Source organism: Oryctolagus cuniculus, chromosome 18, assembly GCF_051225735.1.
Source record: "Oryctolagus cuniculus isolate XC-2025 breed Fujian yellow rabbit chromosome 18, ASM5122573v1, whole genome shotgun sequence".
NCBI classification, from domain to species: domain Eukaryota; kingdom Metazoa; phylum Chordata; class Mammalia; order Lagomorpha; family Leporidae; genus Oryctolagus; species Oryctolagus cuniculus.
The window spans coordinates 68,614,554-68,634,159 of NC_142884.1; the positions used below are offsets into that span (position 1 = coordinate 68,614,554).

Genomic DNA, 19,606 nt, shown 5'->3' on the forward strand with positions numbered 1-19,606 from the left:
TGCTATTTTTCTTTTATATTTCTCTGTTACTTGTAGTGATCAGCATGAGTTTCTTTGGCTTGCAACGAATACCTCTTGTTTTGAAAGAATATTTTGCATGTATTTCTTAAGGGTTTACTGTAGTTTTACTAATGTGCAGATGTTGCAGTTTTATCTACTAGGGAAAATCATGGTCTGTGCCTCCAAAAATTTACAACATGCAGCAGGAGGTGAATCAATATGGGAAGTGATACATCCTGGTAATAAAATAATCTCAGTGTTAATATGCATATTATGAAACCCAAAGATAATACAGAATTTTAAGGCATCTCAGTGAAGTACCAAGGAATTTTTCACATACGGTAGACCTGTTCTTACTGGGGGACTTTGTGGAATAATTATGTAATGTTGTTCCATTAAAAAATGTAAATGTTTTCTATTAAAAAAAACAAGCATGGGTTCCTCAAAGCTACTCACACCAGAATATATTTTTGCAATTTATACTAGTATTTGTTTTTTGATTGCAAAAGTGACATATTTATTAAACATGATTGACTTAAAAACACCAAACGAGTTTGCTTTAAAGTGCTCTTCATCCAAGACCTTGGACAATACCTCACCCCAAAGTCAGTTCAAAAACACAGATAACAAGGCAAACAGAGGCAGTACATATAGACAGGCACTACCAAAAATCACTATTTGTTCTTTAAATAATGCCATTCTCAAGTAGCGCAGAACCTTGATGGAATTCTTTTGTATAAATATTCATAAATTAAAATGTCTCCAGGTATCCTAAAGAGCTGCAAACATCCCTTACAACAGCAGTTTAATGTCTATCTGAGGGGGAAAAAAAAAAGCACTCAAATCCTCTTCCATTGAAAGTGGTTTATTTCTCTGGTATAAGTGAACGAGGTCATGACAATGTTAGCTTCGTTTTTAGAGCAATGTACATAACAATGTCTACACAACTTAAATTTGGTAGGTCACAAAAGTTAGAACGCTGTCTTCTTTTGATGCAGCAAGAAAATAAACAAAGATTAAATACTTTACCCCAACTTTTAGTATTGACAAATACAGTAGTATCAACCTCACACAACTTTACCCCAACGTTTGGTATTGGCAGATACAGTAGTGTCAACCTCACACATGAAAGCTTTAAAAAATATTTGGATCTAGTGTCATGGTATTTGGGTTAAAGATATTTAGAATACAGAGTTTCCTTTTTGCTGAAGGGTATATGATGCAATCACCCTATTATAACTCATTTTAGCTGGGGCAAAGTGACCATTTGGTCCATGGCACAAGTTCCACATATACTTCTGTCAAACTGAGACCTTATAAAATTTCAAGTTTGTAAGCTACAGTATTCACTGACCAATCCGCCAGTCCCTCAAAGTTGCTTGGAAAAATATCTACATTTGTCCTTATGTCAAAATGTTACATCATCATTTGTTAAAATAATTCACACTCACACTGTGAAGTTATTAGGAAAATAGTCTTGCAAATAAACTACATAAAGGTAAAATATCCTTCAAAAGTGTGTGGGTTTTTTTTTTTTTTTGTTTGTTTCACAGTATTCTATAAAGTGCAGAGAAATCCCTGTAACAGGAGGTGAGTGACCACAGCTTTTGCACAGAAATACTTAGAGGAAGCTGGACACCTAGGTTTCCTGAGGAAGAGGATGGAAGAGGATCTTCCAATTCAGGCTTTTTTTTTTTTTTTCCCCATAAGTCTGTTTTCGTCAGGAATGGTTGCTGATGTCGAGTTTCCATTAAGTGTATTTCTGTCACAGTGAGCAGGTGTATCCGTTCTTCAAGGGGAATCTCACTCCATGAGTCTGTATCTGAGCAGGTTCCTTGGCATCACTGGGAGAGTCAGTGAAGTGCAGACGCTGGCTCTTTCATCCGGTGGCTATGCCTTTCTGAACTACGAGAACCTGGGTGGGTGGGCACAGAACATCATCTTTGGAACAGGAGAAGGTGACACGGGAGAAACTCAAAGATCCTGATGGGGCAGTTGAAACATCGCAGGCTTAAACTTGGCATTTGCTCTCTTCGCACATTCCTCAAGTGTCATGATGAATGTTTCCATGTAGCACTGAGCAGAGAAGCAGCTTCATGCATATTCTCTGTGCTGGGAGATGAATGATTCTCATCATGGCGGACTCGTTCCTGGATTGCATGAACGTCTGCATTTGGAGGTCACGGTGCAGGCGAGCTTCAGATATTTTGGTTTCCAGAGATTCACTAGTTTCACTTCTTTCTTTTTCTTTTTTAATCCTAGTATCAGTCGAACACCCGTTGGAGCTCCTGAGAGCAACCAGCCACTTCTGTCCGTCTTTCAGCTGCATTTACCACTTTCTTGTAGAGATGCGGCTCTCCTGGAATGATTAATTCCGTTCTCGTGTTGTCTGCTGAATGGACTTTAATTTCACAAACGCCATCTTTATACTTCCTTTGCTCCCTTTGCAAACATCATCTTGTGAATCATAGTAGGATAGGATTCCATTATCTAAAACAAACTAGCGAGGCTGCCAATTTGTGAGATATTGGTCCACTTGTACAGAACCCCCTCCATGTCTCAGAGCCTGGTACTGCGCATCCTCCTGGCATGGCGTCGGCTGCGGGGATGGGGTGGTGGTGCAGCCCCTATATTTTAAACCAATATTTGAACATAGCTGAATCTTTTGTAGAACTTGCACTTTCATATATTGAAACACTTACTGAAGACAAAGCTGAAGGGCTCTGAGTAATAAGAGGTTGAGAGCACTTTTTAAAAATTACATGAACCGTTATCTCCAGAGAACAAATATAATTTGAAGAGAAGCTTCAAGATTGATTCAGTGACTGATTTTCCCAATAAAAACAAAACTCATCCGTCTTTGTCCTACCTTTCATATCTGTAAACAACTTCTCATTGCAAATACTAATAAGTCATATTTTTGAAGCTACTGAAATACTGCAAAGTTGACTTTCCAGACGTGCTGATGACCAAGAGCAAAGTTTAGTTTATGTGATCTGTGTTCCTGCTCGTGGAAGTGTAACCTACTGTCAGGTATAGAGAAATGGGTATATCAGAATTGCTTGACTCCTTTATATCCTCTCAACGTAGCATAGGTCCTGTGTGAATATGAAAGGGACATATCTATATTTTTTTCTGAAGACTTGATCCAAAATAAATGCAATAACTACTAATTCTATACCCAGGTTCAGTAATGAAGCCTGTTTATATGTTTACAAATATAAAAATTTCTGCCATCAACCTTTCAAAGGAACAACAATTTCATAGTTCTTCAAGGAGCAAAGTAGTATGAGCAACGTCAGTATTTTTCAAATCTTAACAGTTAATCTATAACTAAATCCAGAAATGTACTGTATTCTTCCCCAGAATAACATGATATCTTACTTCCTACTAGGAGTACAAATACATCTTTGTCTTCAAATATGTTATCTAGGTATAAAGAAAATGGATACAGAAGTAAAGAAATTTTAAAATGAATACTTTTATAATGAGAATTTTTTTCCAGATTGAAGATTGATAAAACTCAAATACAGAAGTATTGGTCAATACCAGTCACCTGGAATTAGCATTTGGAGGAAAACCTATTTTCACTCCATGCCCAAGTAGAGGCTAAGTCACTGGAAAAGAATGATTGAATGGTTTTCAAATCAGAGGTGGCTGGTTTCAGAGATATCCCTTTAAAAAATATATACATATAATATATACACATATATAGCAAGCCTGTAATACTTGGACATTTTATGGGATATAGCATAATATTTCTTTTTTTAATAGAAATTAATTTTTAGAAGATTTATTTACCTATTTTATAGGCAGAGTTACAGAGAAGAAGAGGCAGAGGCAGAGAGAGAGAGAGAGAGAGAGAGATAAAAAGTCTTCCATCCTTTGGGTCACTCCCCAAATGGCTGCAATGGCCAGAGCTGAGCCGATCTGAAGCCAGGAGCTCCCACGTGGGTGCAGGGACTCAAGGACTTGGGCCATCTTGTAGTGCTTTCCCAGGCCATAGCAGAGAGCTGGATCGGAAGAGGAGCAGCCGGGACTCAAACTGGTATCCATACGTTGGAATGCCAGCACTGCAGGTGGAGGCTTATCATACTATGTCACGGTGTTGGCCCCCGTGAATTTTTTTTAAGATTTATTCATTTATTTGAGAAGCAGAGTTATGGACAGAGAGAGGGCAAGATGGAGAGATGTCTTCCATCTGCTGGTTCACTCCCCAAATGACCTCAGTGGTCAGAGCTGGGCTGATTCACAGCCAGGAGCCAGGAAATTCTTCCGGTCTTCCACATGTATGCAGGGGCCCAAGCACTTGGACCATCTTCTACTACCTTCCCAGCCTATCAGCAGAGAGCTGGATTAGAAGAGGAGCAGCCAGGACTGGAACCAGATCCATATGGGAATGCCAGCACTGGAGGCGGAAGTTCAACCTTCTATGCCACGGTACTGGCCCCTGGAACGTAATATTTCAACACACATATACAGAGTGAATTGATCAAATCGGTAATTAACATTTCAGTTTCCTTACCCTTTTTTGATGTTGGAGCCTTTGAGTTTCTTCCTTTTGCTTCTACATTCTTGCATGGTCTAGAGTAGCCTTGATGTGGAGAGGGGTGATGTTCAGGTGAACATTAGAATACCTGAAATACTAGATCTTGAACAGTCTGGGATGTTTTGTGAGGTCCAGAATGCTCACACTCTCAGTCTTTGATATGGATGATGGATGACCACTTATTACGACCTTATTGCTGGGGTCCTCTGCTTTTTCCTTCCTCTCCCAAGAATGAGCATTTTCAGAATCCCCCTGGGGTGTCACTTGAACAACTTGCATTGCTTACCTTGATTTATCTCTCTTCTCCAACTCCACTGCGGCAGCAGGATGCAATTTTACAAATCATCAGCTGGCAGATGGGAGCTGTCTGTGAGTCCACTATTGATTAAAAACTATCGACAGCGTGCTTGGGAGTCGGAAGGTGACTGAGGAGTAGTAAACTACTCAGAAAGCTGAGAAGCTGTGAACTGAGAACCTAAGGCTGGTGAGCAGTCAAACCGCTGGCCCCACTGGCCCCAGGTTCTCAGGTCCTGAAACCTTGGTGCTCAGGGATTCCCAGACCTGCTGAAGGTCGGGCTCAAGGACTGAGAGGAGAAGAGAAAAATGAGCTGAAAGTCTGCTGACAGAGCCCTCGGCCTGAAGGGAATCCTTCTCCACGCGCACGTGCAGGGAATCTTGCAGGAGATGGGAGGGTTGATCCCCGGAGCATGCGCCAGGCATTTCCTGCTTTTACCCTTCGGCCTCCCTTTCTAGGGGGTCTCATTTCTAGGAAGCAGGATTTTCAGTGGTTGATTGTGATGGAAAAAAACAAAAGTGTAGTGCATGGAAATCAATGTGGAATAGGAAACTGAGGATGTTGGTAACAAATCTGATTTTGAAATTTCACAAGGTGTGCAGGGCTCCAAAGGCACAGACTTCCCTTTGTTAAGTAGCTGCTGTTATTCAAAAATAAGGTGTTTTCAAAATATCCAACTTGTAATAATTACTCAAGTGTCTCCTAAGTGGCCAAGCATATAAATACATAAAAGGGGCTTCGAAAAGCTCATGGGAAATGGATATAGAAATTTATTTTGTTGGAAAAATTTTGAAATCCTTAGGTTTTTTTTTTTTTTTTTTTTTTTTTTTTTTGCCTAATGTGCATTTTCTGTGACCTTTTGGAAGAAACTTCACATTCTATTCTTTTGTCATATCAGTTTATAAAAAGGGATTGCTTGGCATTCCTTTTGCCCAAGGTCACAGTGAAAGTAATCCCACGAGTACCAAATGGAGCTGTGGACAGAGGAAGCCTGGAGTCTCTGGTCTGGGGCAATTAAGGGCATGGCATTCTTCTAGACCCTATCCTCGTCCTCAGCCTGCTTTGCACTTAAGCACCACCATAGGGTTTTGAGTTGGTCAATGAGATGCAGGAGAAATCCTACTGGGTAACTTCCTAGAAAGTTATTTTTTCTTCCTAATAAGAACAGCCCTTAGAGATGAAAGGATTTTGCACCCTGGCCATCGCCTTCTTCCCGCTTTTGAAGGTGGTCTTCTTGCCTGGAGCTGAGTCAGCCATCAGGCAATGTGATTTGACAACTGTAAGAATAAAAGGGCAAAACACTGAGGACGGCAGGAAGAACAGTAACCATCCATCTCCAGAATCCTCGTTAGATAAAAATAGTGCCGCTGCTTGTTTAAATCACTGCCATTCATCGGCTCTGCTATGCCTTGTCTCTCAAATTTCTAATTGAGGTAATGAAAACACAAACACCGATCATTCTTGATTTAATCAGAACTAAAATAACTTTATGTGCGCAGTTTCAGAGGCGGCGGGGAATGGTGAAGGCACAAAGGGAGCTCATTTCGAAGAGTAAAGCAACTGAATAAAATACAAATGTGATACATCACTTTTAAGAATACGGAAGTGAGTGCCAGGGGAAGAACTGGGGGTAGTATCAGCGAGAACCAGCACAAGGAAGGCAGGGGTGTTAATAACAAACTTGTATTCTGCACTTTCTATATTCTACGCATTGTGTACATTATTTTATACATGCAAGGTACTTCATGACATTTGTGGAAAGTGTGTATGAAAACACTAGGCATGGATTTCAAAATGTTTTGCACCAAACAATTTTAATTCCATTTTTTTCAGGAAACTTTTGAAGTACCCTTACATCTGTTCATTTGATTTTTCATAATAACCCTAAGATATTATGTTCATTTTGCAGATAAATAAAGAAAAGCTAAATATATGGAAGATGTGGGGCCAGTGTTGGGATGCAGCCGGTTAAGACACAGTTTCTGACACTGGCATCCCAAAGCAGAGCACCAGTTCTAGTCTTACCTACTCCTCTTCCAATCCAGATCCCCGCTAACAGGCCTAAAAGGGCAGGGGAAGACGGCCCAAGTACTTGGGCCCCTGTCTTCCATGTGGGAGACCCAAGTGTAGTTCCTGTCTCTTGGCTTCAGCCTGTCCTAGCCCCAGCTGTTGCAGCCATTTTGGGAGTGAATCAGTGCATGGAAAATCTCTCTCTGTCTCTCCGCCTTTCAGATAAATCTTTGAAAAGTATACGAAAGGAGTGGACAATAACAAACACAGGACGTGTTTGGAGCGGGAGACTGCTGCTGCTCACTGTACATTTTCAATGAAATTTCACTTGCTAACCGACTACCTTTATGAACATCATGGATCTAAAAATCATTTAAATTTTTCCAGCTACTAACGATTGAAAAAGTTATTTTTAATTATTTAAGAAATTAAGTATCCCTGAATAGTTGTACTGCAATTTTATGTCCTTGGGGCTTACCAGTGAGAATGTTGTATCTGAAGGAGCTACATAATGCTTTACGTTGAAGCTCATGTGATGTGTTGGGGTGGGTTTCATGTTGGCTAGAACTTCTCTTGGTAAACGCTCTCTGGAAATACCAGACATCTTAAAGAGAATCGTGGTGTGGTTTTGGCAAATCTTACAATTACTCATGACTTGGGTAATTGCTTCTGTTCAACTGGCCACCACAAATCCAAATAGACTGAGTTAGTTTTAAATTAAAGTCAAATCAGATAAAACCGGGAATAATGTAGAAATGAATTAACTTCATGTCAAATTTTGCCCCAGTGAAACCAATGTTATTTCCTTTTTAGATCATTTCTCATCATTTTCTTTAGAAGTAATCAAGGTAAACTTTTATTCACATCATAGAACATTGGGTTGGAGGAGTCTGTAGCCTAACTTCTATCAGTTCTACAGATATCTTTGTAGACTCTGAGTCTTGGCCATTGTGGGCCCTTGGGGAGCTCTCTCCGCTTATCAAATAAAAACTCGTAAGTAAATAAGCATCAGTTTTATTTCCTGCGTGAAGTACACGTAATTCTTGCTATTATTTAAGATTTAAAGTATTTTAAAGAGATGACACCCTCATGTCATGGCATTCATTCTTGAATATGTCCTTCCTATCACTGATCATATGCAATGTGATCATTTACTTTACATTTTTTTTATTTTTTTTATTTTTATTTTTTGTACAGGCAGAGTGGACAGTGAGAGAGAGAGAGAAAGAGAGAGAGAGAAAGGCCTTCCTTTTGCCGTTGGTTCACCCTCCAATGGCCGCCGTGGCCAGCACGCTGCAGCCAGTGCACCGCACTGATCCGATCGCAGGAGCCAGGTGCTTCTCCTGGTCTCCCATGGGGTACAGGGCCCAAGCACTTGGGCCATCCTCCACTGCACTCCCGGGCCACAGCAGAGAGCTGGCCTGGAAGGGGGGCAACCGGGACAGAATCCAGCGCCCCGACCGGGACTAGAACTTGGAGTGCTGGTGCCGCAGGTGGAGGATTAGCCTAGTGAGCCGCGGCGCCGGCCATACTTTACATTTAATTAATGCAGGAAAAGTCAAAGGAAGGGAGGGAAAACATATCCTGCAAGTAGCGTGTAGGACAAAATCACATAGTAAGCTTTTCAAGACAACTATTTATGCATAGGAAAGGAGAGTCTTTTATTGATTTTTACACAAACATGGATTTTTAATCCTGATATTTGGAATGAAACTTTAGAAGGAAAGACAGCATTTGGCTGTTAAGGTAATTTCCTATATTTCACATTTACTTTTAAAACAGTTAAATTCTTATCAAATAAGTAGTCTAATGGTATTTCTCTGCGGTCAACATGTATTTTTTATTTTCTTTTGTGAGGTTTTATTGACCAAGAGTTGTGTTTACTTTCTTTCTAGAAATAACTCATATTTGAGTACAAGGATTGAAAATGAATGGTGATAGGAAAGAGTCAATATGTGAACAATAACTTTAGTCAGTTGGGTTTTTTACTGTTTCACCTTTAAGTTACCTCTTTGGGATATTTATAATTTTACGAAAGGAGAAGTAAGCACAAATCTATAGCGAGTCTTGGTGGAGATTTACCTTGCATGCATATGTATCGACCATTGCAGAAGAAGGAGTCATTCCTGGCTCACTGAAGCAAAGCTGTCCTAACGAGGGTCATTTAAAGCCTTCTCTGTAGGTGTTCTTCTGCAGCTTGGAGAGGATTAAGCAGAGTCTTCATGCATATATTGCAAAAGTTTCCTAAATGAGTGAATGATAAACACAGCGGGTCACAATCAGTATTTCAGGAGACCGTATTTCAAAAGTATGAACAACACTTATGGTATCAAAATCTTTCTTTAATGTTAGAGTGGGAAATATCTCTATTAAAACTGATATTAAAAGTGTGACTATATTACATTTATACATATGAGACAGTGAAAGGTGAACATATTCATTCAAGGTGACAGCACCATAAATTGCTGTTTTAACCCCCAGAGTCAAGGTGAATGACTGGTTAATGTTCCAAGTCAGTGTCTGGAACCATCAGACATTATTCCTCAAGTTTAATTCAGGACTCCAAGAGTCTTAAAGTTTTCCTGGATAACAAGATGAGAGGAAGGGGCAAAGAGGAGAGAGAACAGAAGAAAGGAAGAAAGGAACGTGGGATAAAAGACACGAAGGAAGGGAGACAGGGAGGAGAGGCAGGCCCCAGATGTACCATGAATTTTAGGTTCTGGCATATGTAACGGATGTGTAGTCAGACATATAAAACAGTACTTCATTGTTTTTTCTCTAAAAGTAAATAAGCCTAAACAATCTCCTTATGTTTTATTTTTATATCAAAGTGCTCGATGATAATTAAGCCACCGCATCACTTGTGAATGTGGTTTCTGAATATGGCCCTGATTAACCTGACTTTGGAATACATGTCTTGCAATGACCTGGTCTTCACTAATCCAGTAGAACAGAATCATTAGACAACCAAATACATAATAATGCAGCGAGAAATCAAAGTTTTGGTAAGTTAAAATGACACTAGGGTTCTTTATGTAGTGCCTACTGCATCTCTCTCCTGTATTTAATGTTTCCTCACAAAGGAAGGGAATGGCAGATAACAGCAGGTACTAAGCTTGTAGTTAGTACATGCTTATAAAAGTGTTGTATGTTGTCAGCCATTTTCCTCCATTTTATTTCCATAGAATTCATATGCAACAGGAATGTTACAGATGGAGAAATAGTACAATATTAAGAGCTTAACAATGAGGTTGGGTATAGGATTGATATACAATGGTGAACAGTGTCTCTATATACTATCAGCAAGCAATTGGAACACACACATACTTATATGTGTGTATTTTCAATATACAATTTACAGCTAAGATCATAGAGGATCTAGAAATAAGTCTCAAGCATTTTACAAGTTCTGTGCATGGATGTTTTACAAAACTTCTGTGAAATACATTAAACAAAACTTAAAAGATTTTAAATTAACATACACAGTAATTATATGGTGTCATGGAATACAGTATCACATTTCAATACATGTATACAATGGTAATTAGATTAGGGTAACTGGTATATCTGTCACCTTAGATATTCTTCATTTGTTTGAACTGGGACATTCAAATTTCTCTCTACTGGCAATTTTGAAATATTTAATTGAATTGTTGAGATTGGCACTGCGGCATGTGGGGTAAGCTATTGCTTGCAATGCTGGCATCCCATATAGGTGCTGGTTCAAGTCCTGGCTGCTCCATTTCTGATCCAGTTCCCCAGTAATGTCCTGGGAGAGCAGCGGTCCAAGTACTTAGGCCCCTGCATCCCCGTGGAGACCTGGATGAAGCTGATGGTTGCTGTGTCCAGCTTGGCCCCGCCCTTGCCATTGCTGCCATCTGGGGAGTAAACTAGCATATGGAAGATCTCTCTCTCTCTGTTCCTGTCTCTCCCTCTCTCTTTAACTGCCTTCCAAGTAAATAAATAAATCTTTAAAAAATTGAATTGTTTTCAACCATATGTATCCTTCTCTGCTGTAGAACATTAGAACAAAACATTGTAAATGGGGATGTATCTATCCCCTGATAGAAACAGTGATTTTCCAAGATGTCCATTCTTTTTTTTTTTTTTAATTATTTATTTGAAAGTCAGAGTTACACAGAGAGAGAGGGAGGGAGGGAGGGAGTGAGGGAGGTCTTCCATCCATTGGTACACTCCTCAGTTGGCCACAATGGCTGGAGTTGAGCCGATCTGAAGCCAGGAGCTTCTTCCAGGTCTCCCACGTGGGTGCAGGGGCCCAGGGACTTGGGCCATCTTGTAGTGCTTTCCCAGGCCATAGCAGAGAGCTGGATCGGAAGTGAAGCAGTCGGGTCTCAAACAGGCTCCCATGCGGGATGCCAGCGCTTCAGGCCAGGGCATTAACCTGCTGCGCCACAGTGCTGGCTCCCATTCTCTCTTAATTGATATATATGCTTGAAACTTCTCCAATAAAAATCTGACAGTTTTCCACAAAACTTGACAAACGGATTCTGAAGTTATGTAGAAGAATGTAGCATGTCTGAATGAGGAAATGGATAAAGATATGAAACTTGTCATACCCACAAATTGAGATTTTAACAACCAGGGTAATTAATACAGCATGCCAGTATTATAGGAGTATATGAATTGACCAGCAAAATAATATGGAAAGCCTAGAGATGGTGCTGATAAAATTATGGTTTGATATGAACTGATGTGTCCCCATATGAATCATGGAAAGTACACAAATATTTGAAGAAAAGCTTATGCTCACTCATCATCAGACATGTATGTAGAGGCCTAATCTGTTGTAGTCACGTGACTGGCTGAACATCAGAAGCAGGAAAATACACATTTTGGAGAGGCTGTGGATGCATGCAATTTGCTATTCATTACTGGCAGAAATTTAAATTGGCATAATCATGTTGAAACCCAGTTTCACATTAGCTTTTAAATTTTTACATTTATACACTCAGCAATTCCATCCCTAGTTATGTATCAAGTCAAAATTTTACACTCTGCACCAGGAAACATAAAGAAGATAATTCATAGCAGCAGTGTTTGTAATTTTAAAGACCCAGAGATGACCTAATTATTTTTAAACAAATTGTAGTATATTCGCACAATAAATGGCAATGAAAATGAACAAGCTACACTACCAAGGACAGCAGGAAAGCATAGATTATTCTTAGTAACATCATGTTGAGTGACAAAAACAAAGCCAGACAACATACCATGTGGCTTGTTTTATAACTTTAAATATAGCAAAAAAGGTAATACCAAAAACCTTGTATTCATTGCATTTTTTAAATTACAAGATGTACTAAAAATGAAATTAAACAGCCAAGAACTCCTGGTGGGGTCGGTGCTGTGGCATTGTAGGTGCCTGCAGCACTGGCATCCCATATGGGTGCTGGTCTGTGTCGCGGCTGCTCTTGCTCTGATCCAGCTCTCTGGGAAAGCAGTAGAAGATGGCCCAAGTGCTTGGGTCTCTTCACCTGCTAAGGAGACCAGGAGGAAGCTCCTGTCTCCTGGCTTTGGATTGGCTCAGCCTCCACTGTTGCAGCCATTTGGGGAGTGAACCAGTGGAAGGAAAACCTTTCTCTCTTTGTCTCTCCCTCTCTCTGTAACTCTACCTCTACCTGTCAAATAAATAAATAAAATCTTAAAAAAAGAAAGATTGTCTCTAAAAAAAACCTCATAATAATAATAAATTGTGAACCAAAGGTCATGACTGATCCAATTCCATGTATCTGATGAAAAAGAAATTGAAGATCACAGAAATTAATTTATGTGTCTAATGGCATACAAATACAAAGGTGTAATGGCTGGAGTTAGTTTAAATCCAACATCTTCCCATCATTTCAGTGTGCCCCAAACAGCAGGAGAATAAAACATAGTATTTCTTTAAGATCTCTTTGCATACACATTCCAAAATTATACAAGGGTTCTTTAAAGAGTTTATGGAAAATGTGCATTAGCTTTTTTTTTTTTTTTTTTGAATCATTTGTTTGAGAAGGAGTCATGGAAGGACCGTGTTCCTATGCCCTGGTTCCCTCCCCACCTGGAACTGGGAACTCCATCCAGGTCTCCCTTGTGGGTGGCAGGGACCTAACTACTTGAGCTGTCAACTGCTGCCTCCCAAGGCCTGCAGAAGTGGCCAGCTGGATTTGAGAGAGGAGTGGGACTCAAACTCACATACTCTGATGGGGACAAGCACCCTAACAGCAAGGCTCAATGCTCGCCTGTGCATTATTATTTAATTCCATTTTCTATGAACTTTTTGTAGAAGATGTGCATTCCTGGGAAGCATTCAGCAAAATGGTTATCTGAGATCCATAAGTCTAATTTATGTACATCACAATACTATATTTCCCCTAGTGTGTTTATAGCTTCCATTTGAAAATAATGAAATAAGAAAATAGAAATAGGAAAATGCAAGGAAAGTACCAACACTTTAAATATTTAGAATAAACTAAAAGCAAATTTGGTAATGCATTCTTTCATGCGTTTTGACTCAAACATCTTTTAAAGCTTTTTTCATAACATTTTCCCTTATCAGTGCTGAAAGGAGCATTTAAGATCATCTACTTGAATCTTCTTATTTTACAGATAAAGTTCCCAAGGTTACAGTGTACACAGCCAACCCTGGACTCAAGGTCACCTCTCCTGGCATCCAAATCCCATGGCGGTTTCTAGCCCTGATCCAGTGACCTAAGGGATTTCCGTCATTCTGGACAGAATAATGCTTTTAGAAGCAATTTGAGAAAGAGAAAGTGAATGCCAAATATTCTAGCGTGTGCCTCGCCGGGGAGACTGCTGCAGCATGAGCTTATTCTGCTCCTACAAAGTGCAGTCTCAGTGGAATCCACTGGCTGCCCCCCACCAAGCCAATCTCCCTGATGCTTTTGGTAAAATTTCTAAACATTTAGGGAGGGGAGAGAAGTCAACTAGTGACCGCTTTAAGCATCAAAGGATAGAACTGATGCATTAACAAGAGAACTAGGCTTAGTTCTTGTCTGTCCGCCCATAGAGAGATTAAAATGCCTTGTTGACATACGTGAAAAAGAGTTGTCACTTCAGGAAACCCAAATGCAATCTAACCTCAATGTCTTGTCAAAAATGTTTTATTCCTATTAAAAAAGAAACTAAGTCCTTTGAATGCAGTCCAATCCATGAAATGATTGTCTTTCAAATTTATATTTTAGACCTACCTGTGAAAAACAAACGTTCTTTCTTCTGAAAATTCCTTCTGCCCCCAGAGTGACTTAACAGCCTCCTACCTAACATTTAAATTCCATCATATACTTTACCTTTTCTCATCTCCCAATTTAGAAAACGTCTTTCCTGGAATTAGTCTGAGTCCACCTCATTTTTTCTTTATCACAGTCCTCACAATAGGGAGAACTTGCTTGAATCAAAAGTATAAAATGATGTGTCATTTTGTCTCTCAAAAGAAACTTAAACAGTCTTATGTTGGAGTTTTATATCAAACGTAGTTAACAGTGACTAAGGCATTACGTTGGGACTGTGGTTCCTGAACATGTCCTCTGTGTTCTTTGCCTTTAACATGAATGTCATGCAATTCTCCATTTTGATTTTCAGCAATTCAATATGGTCATTATACAGCCAAATACACAAAAATATAACACAAAGTTAAAGTACTGCTAAGGCAAAGTAACGGTACAGGCCCTTCTCTGTCCCCTTCCGCCTCTCTGCATCTACCCTTGTCTCCTGGCTCCCATGAAGGCAGGAACTATGCCTGATTCACTGTGTGCATCATTCACCATGTGGCTCTGAGCCCCGTTCTTGTCACTTACTGTGTCCTGCCCTGTGTTGTAGGAGCCTGTGGGCCGATAGACTACATTTGCAAGGCTCTTGGAACATCCAGTTCCAGCTGGTTTTAACTAGTAGAGTTAGATAGAGGGAAGAAGCTGCTCCCTCCTTTGAGTTTCTAGTTGGAGCCGCAGAGGCGGTGCCAGGAGCTCTGGAGGCTGCGGGGAAGCCAGGGGGGTGGCTTTCCCAGAACAGAGGGCTCTTGTAGCTCTACTGACCTCTTTGTCTTTTCGGTCCAAGGCGGTCATGTTTTCTTGTAGTTGTCAATCACATATTCCTATAGCCCTTTCAATACTCATTGAAGACAATTCTGTATGAAATTCCCTTGGCCTGAAACTCATAGAATGCGTCTTTTTAATTCATATTTGGACCTAGTACCAAAGTGCAATGTTGAATACACATTAAGGGAAAAAATATAATTTGGATGAGAGAGGGTCTTTACTATGTAGGTATGATTCCAGGCCTTGAATTACATGACACTGTAAGGACACAGAATTCTTAATAGTAAAATAATCATTAATACAGTGATTATTTCTAAAATCAGCCTCCTCTCAACCTCTATTCTTAGTGCTATCAAAGACTTCTTCATGCCTCTGTTAGCTCATTTGTAGGTTAGTTCATTGTTGAGTGTAAAATGTTGTTAATGTCTTAAACGTGTGTGTATATATATATATATATCTCACAAGTTAAATGCAATTATTTTGAGCCTCAAAGGAGAGTGATTTGAATATTAAAATATTAAGAAAAGCCCTTGGAAAAATTGATGAAGGCCACAAAAGTGCTTCTGTAGAATTTAACTTTGGTACAAGTATTTATGTGGTTAAAGTCAGATACAAACAATGTCTTAACCTGCTGTCATAATTTTGTCAGAAATATAATACAAGGATAGAAAGAAGACTTAGCTTGAGATAGACTGTCTAGTGGCTACAAATTCCCATCCCTGTCTGTACCTCTGTGACGTTAGCACTCTCCCCATACTGAAGCAGAACCTAGGCTCCTGTCCTATTCATCTGGGCTGGATTTGGGGCTGGCTTTGATGACTAGAATGTACAGTGCCGTGCTGCGACTCCAGAGACTGGGCCGCAGGAGACCTTGAAGCTTATGTTCTCTTTGCCTACTGGCCCCAAAACTCCCTGTAAGGAAGATAATCTCGTCTCTTGGAGGAGAACTGAAGCACTCCATCTGGTACCTGATCACCCAACGCTTGCGGGAATCCCTCTTGGATTTTCTATCCTGGCTCACCATTAGAAATATGAGAAATAAGAAATCATTGTTGCCCTTAGCAACTAAGTTTTGAGGTGGCTTTTATACAGCAAAGTTTGACAGACACACAATACTTGCTTTGGTTTTAGATTATTTTAATGACTAGAAGAGTCATAATATTTTCATAATTCTTACTTTTAATTTTTAAGCATGTTGCTCTACAAAACTATAAATAGTTGGATATTTTACCAATACACAATAATTTTATAGCCAATTTTATGTTTTATTTGGACCATATTCCATGAACGAATAGATCTTTGCCTTTATCATAAACTTTGCTCTCTAAAAGGCAAGACTTTATGAATTTTTTATGAGCCTTGATAAGGTTCATATCTATAAGCAAAGAATAGCTTATTAATAAGCAGGTAGATCATTTTGACAATAGATGGTGCCATGAGATCGAAGAGAACCTGTGAGTTTCTGAAAATTTCTGTATATATGTTTCATAGAATTAGCAAAGTCAGGGCCAGTGCAGCGGATTCACCTCTGCTTGCTACACCTGCAATTTCAAAGCCAGTTCAAGTCTCAGTTGTTTGACCTCTGATCCAGATCCCTACAAATTTTCCTGGGGAGGCAGAAGAGGATGGTGCAAGTACTCAGATCTATATGGGAGACCCACATGGAGTTGTGGGCTCCTGGCTTTGGCCCGGCTCAGGCCTGGCTGTTGCAGCCATTTGGGGAGTGAATCGGTGGATGGGAGATGCTCTTTCTTTCCCTCTCTCTTTCTCTCTCACTCTTTCTGAAGAAAACTCTGTCTTTCAAATAAATAAAGATTAAGAAAATTAGCAGAGTAATTTGTTAGAAGTATAATTTATTCACGAATGTGCCACTTTGTATATTTCATTTTGAAGGAGATCCTGTGGCATTGATTTTCTTAAAAATAAGCGAGAGAAGAGAAGGCACCTAAGAAACTGCATACCTCAGGTCTGACTAAATATTGCTAAAGGATTGCATATAATCAGATGTATCTATGCATGTATCTCTGTATGGATATGGATAGAACACGTATGTCCTCAACTGTGTCCACAACTTGTGAGTAACAAGAAGTTAAGAAAGAGAACAACTGTTGCTGTGGATTTGTTTTGCCATCTTGGCATGGCTTTCTCATTCCACCACAAACAACCACAGAAAACATAGCAATCCTGAGCTGACACTAGGTCTGCATTTAAAGGTGTTAAATGGAGTTCCCCTTGCAGGCAAATTGTGACGTCTGCAATCAACTTGGGCAGTCAAGGCCGTAAAAGAATTTCGCAAGGACTTTACACTGGAAAGGGCTCACAACGTGTCGTGGGTAGTTTCATCAGTAAAGAGAGCATGAATGCATTGGACTAAATAATGTAATTATTTTTGTTGCAAAAATTGTTGTGTGGTAGCAGCATTCAGAATTTACATTACACATTTGGTTTGGACCAAGCACTTGGTGATGTTAAATACATACATAATTATAATTATTAGTGTTTTTGAAAGTGTGTGTGTGTGTGTGTTTACGCTTTCTTTGGTTTATATGTTAGTAATGATGGGACCAATATGTCAGCCCCTCACTGTGTTACAGGAACTGGAATAGACTTAGCATTGATTATTTTCATGTAACATTCACAGTGAAACTGGAAAGGAAGTGTAAATATTAGGGTTTAGGGAAAGTTGACGACTTGCTGTTAGTGAATAAGAAAAGATGAAATTCAAATCTCTTGGTACTGATCTCATTCCCTTTGCCATTTTTTTTAAAGATTTATTTATTTATTTGAAAGTTGGAGTTACATGGAGAGAGCAGAGGCAAAGAGAGAAAGGTCTTCTGTCTGATGGTTCACTCCCCAGATGGCTGCAATGACCAGAGCTGCAACGATCAGAAGCCAGGAGCCAGGAGCTTCTTCTGGGTCTCCCACGCCAGTGCAGGGGCCCAAGGACTTGGGCCATCTTCTACTGCTTTTCCAGGCCATAGCAGAGAGCTGGGTTGAAAGAGGAGCAGCTGGGACTAGAACTGGCACCCGTATGGGATGCCGGCGCTTCAGGCCACGGCATTAACCCACTGCACCACAGCGCTGGTCCCGTTCCCTTTGCCACTTTTCGACTGGTTCACCATGCTCTGTAGATCTAAACTGCAATCATTTTTGTTCTGTTTTTTAGAACTTGTTTGTTTGTATTTTGTTCTTTTGTAGTGTACATTCAGGTCATTTTATTTTAAGAGCCAGAGTATGCACACCAGTTTAGTTTTTTTTCCCTCATTTGTTTATTGACTAATTGAAAAACATTATATTTATTTATCATGTAAAACGTGATGTTTTGAAATATTTATACATTATGGAATGGCCAAACTGAGCTAATTAAAATATACATTATCTCACATACATTTTTGTGGTGAGAACACAAAGATACACCATATGGGCAATTTTCAAGAAAACAGTACACCATTGTTAGCTATAATCACCATGTTGTAAAAGTTAGCTCTTGAACTTATTCTTCCTATATTATGCAAATTGTGTGTTCTTTGAACAGTATTTCTGGATGTCACCACTGGGCTTTTTATTCTATGAAGCTCAGTGTCTTAGATCCTACATTTAAGTGACATCACGTGGTATTTGGTTTTCTTTCTGATGTTTCTCATTTAATGTCATGACCTTCATGTTCGTCCATGTTCTTACAAACACAAGGATGCCCTTCTTTTCTAAAGTGGAACAGTAGTGCACTGTATCCTTTCACCCTTGGTGGATTTTTGGGTTGAAGCCTTACCTTCGCTGTTGTGAATTATGCTGCTGTGAATGGGGGAGAATGCACACTGCCTTATGTTGAAGCCCTGTCACTGTATACTCTTAGGAAGTACCCTGTATGTAACCTTCCATGTTTATTTGTCACATTGGTAGGAGTACGTTACCCACCCCACTAAAATACTATCTATGAGCCATCTAGGTGGTTTAATTCAGTCATCTGAGTTCACTTGCTATTCATAAGCAGCAAGAAGACTTCTTTTCAGAGACTTTACGATCTAAAATTGTAATGCATGTGATTTCGGTAACATTGGAAGGAAAAATTGCTGTTAAAGGCTTTTCATGAAAATATTAGGTACTTAAGCATTGCTGTATTCTATTAGCTGTACCCTGCTTTGTAATCATTCCACAAAGCCCTTTGATGGAAATGTTTTATATCTGCTTTGTCCATTAGCTAGTGGCTGCCATATTAATTAATAAGTCAAAATGGAATAACCTCATGGATGCATCTCCCTGAGAGTGCTGACTCTCCATTGTCTAACTGGGGAGTTCTCGGCACACGGAAAGTAAGATAGTCTAGGGAAGAAGTGAACCCTATAACTACGTTGTTCCTTTTCCTGCTACCTTAAAGATGGCGCCGTTAGAATGTTTGCAAAAGAAACAGCCAGTTTTACTTGTAGGAGATTAACCCCAGACATCTTCACTCTTCTGTAACAGTAGTTTTCTACCTGAGAGTTTGAGAATTGCTCCCTGAAGGCACATGAGCTGCTGGGCACGAAGCTTGCTGTGTGTTGTGAATCTGAAGATCTTGGTGGTGGGTGGATTTGATTTCTCTGGACCTGCCTGGGGCCAAAATTGTTTCTGCTTCATTATTCTGATAAATGGAAACTTTCCATGAGGCATTCTAAAGTTCTAAAACATAAATGCTGGTAGACACAAAAAATTTTCAAAGTC

General features: G+C 39.7%; 1 pseudogene across 1 annotated transcript; it reads right to left on the reverse strand.

The window, feature by feature from the left end:
* Positions 1-604: 604 nt before the first annotated feature.
* On the reverse strand, positions 605-4,438 carry LOC138846580 (pleckstrin homology domain-containing family A member 3 pseudogene; annotated as a pseudogene). Its single transcript, XR_016225228.1, has 2 exons — positions 3,802-4,438; positions 605-3,098 (listed from the first exon to the last, which is right to left on the reverse strand). The product of XR_016225228.1 is annotated as a pleckstrin homology domain-containing family A member 3 pseudogene (transcript).
* Positions 4,439-19,606: the final 15,168 nt, after the last annotated feature.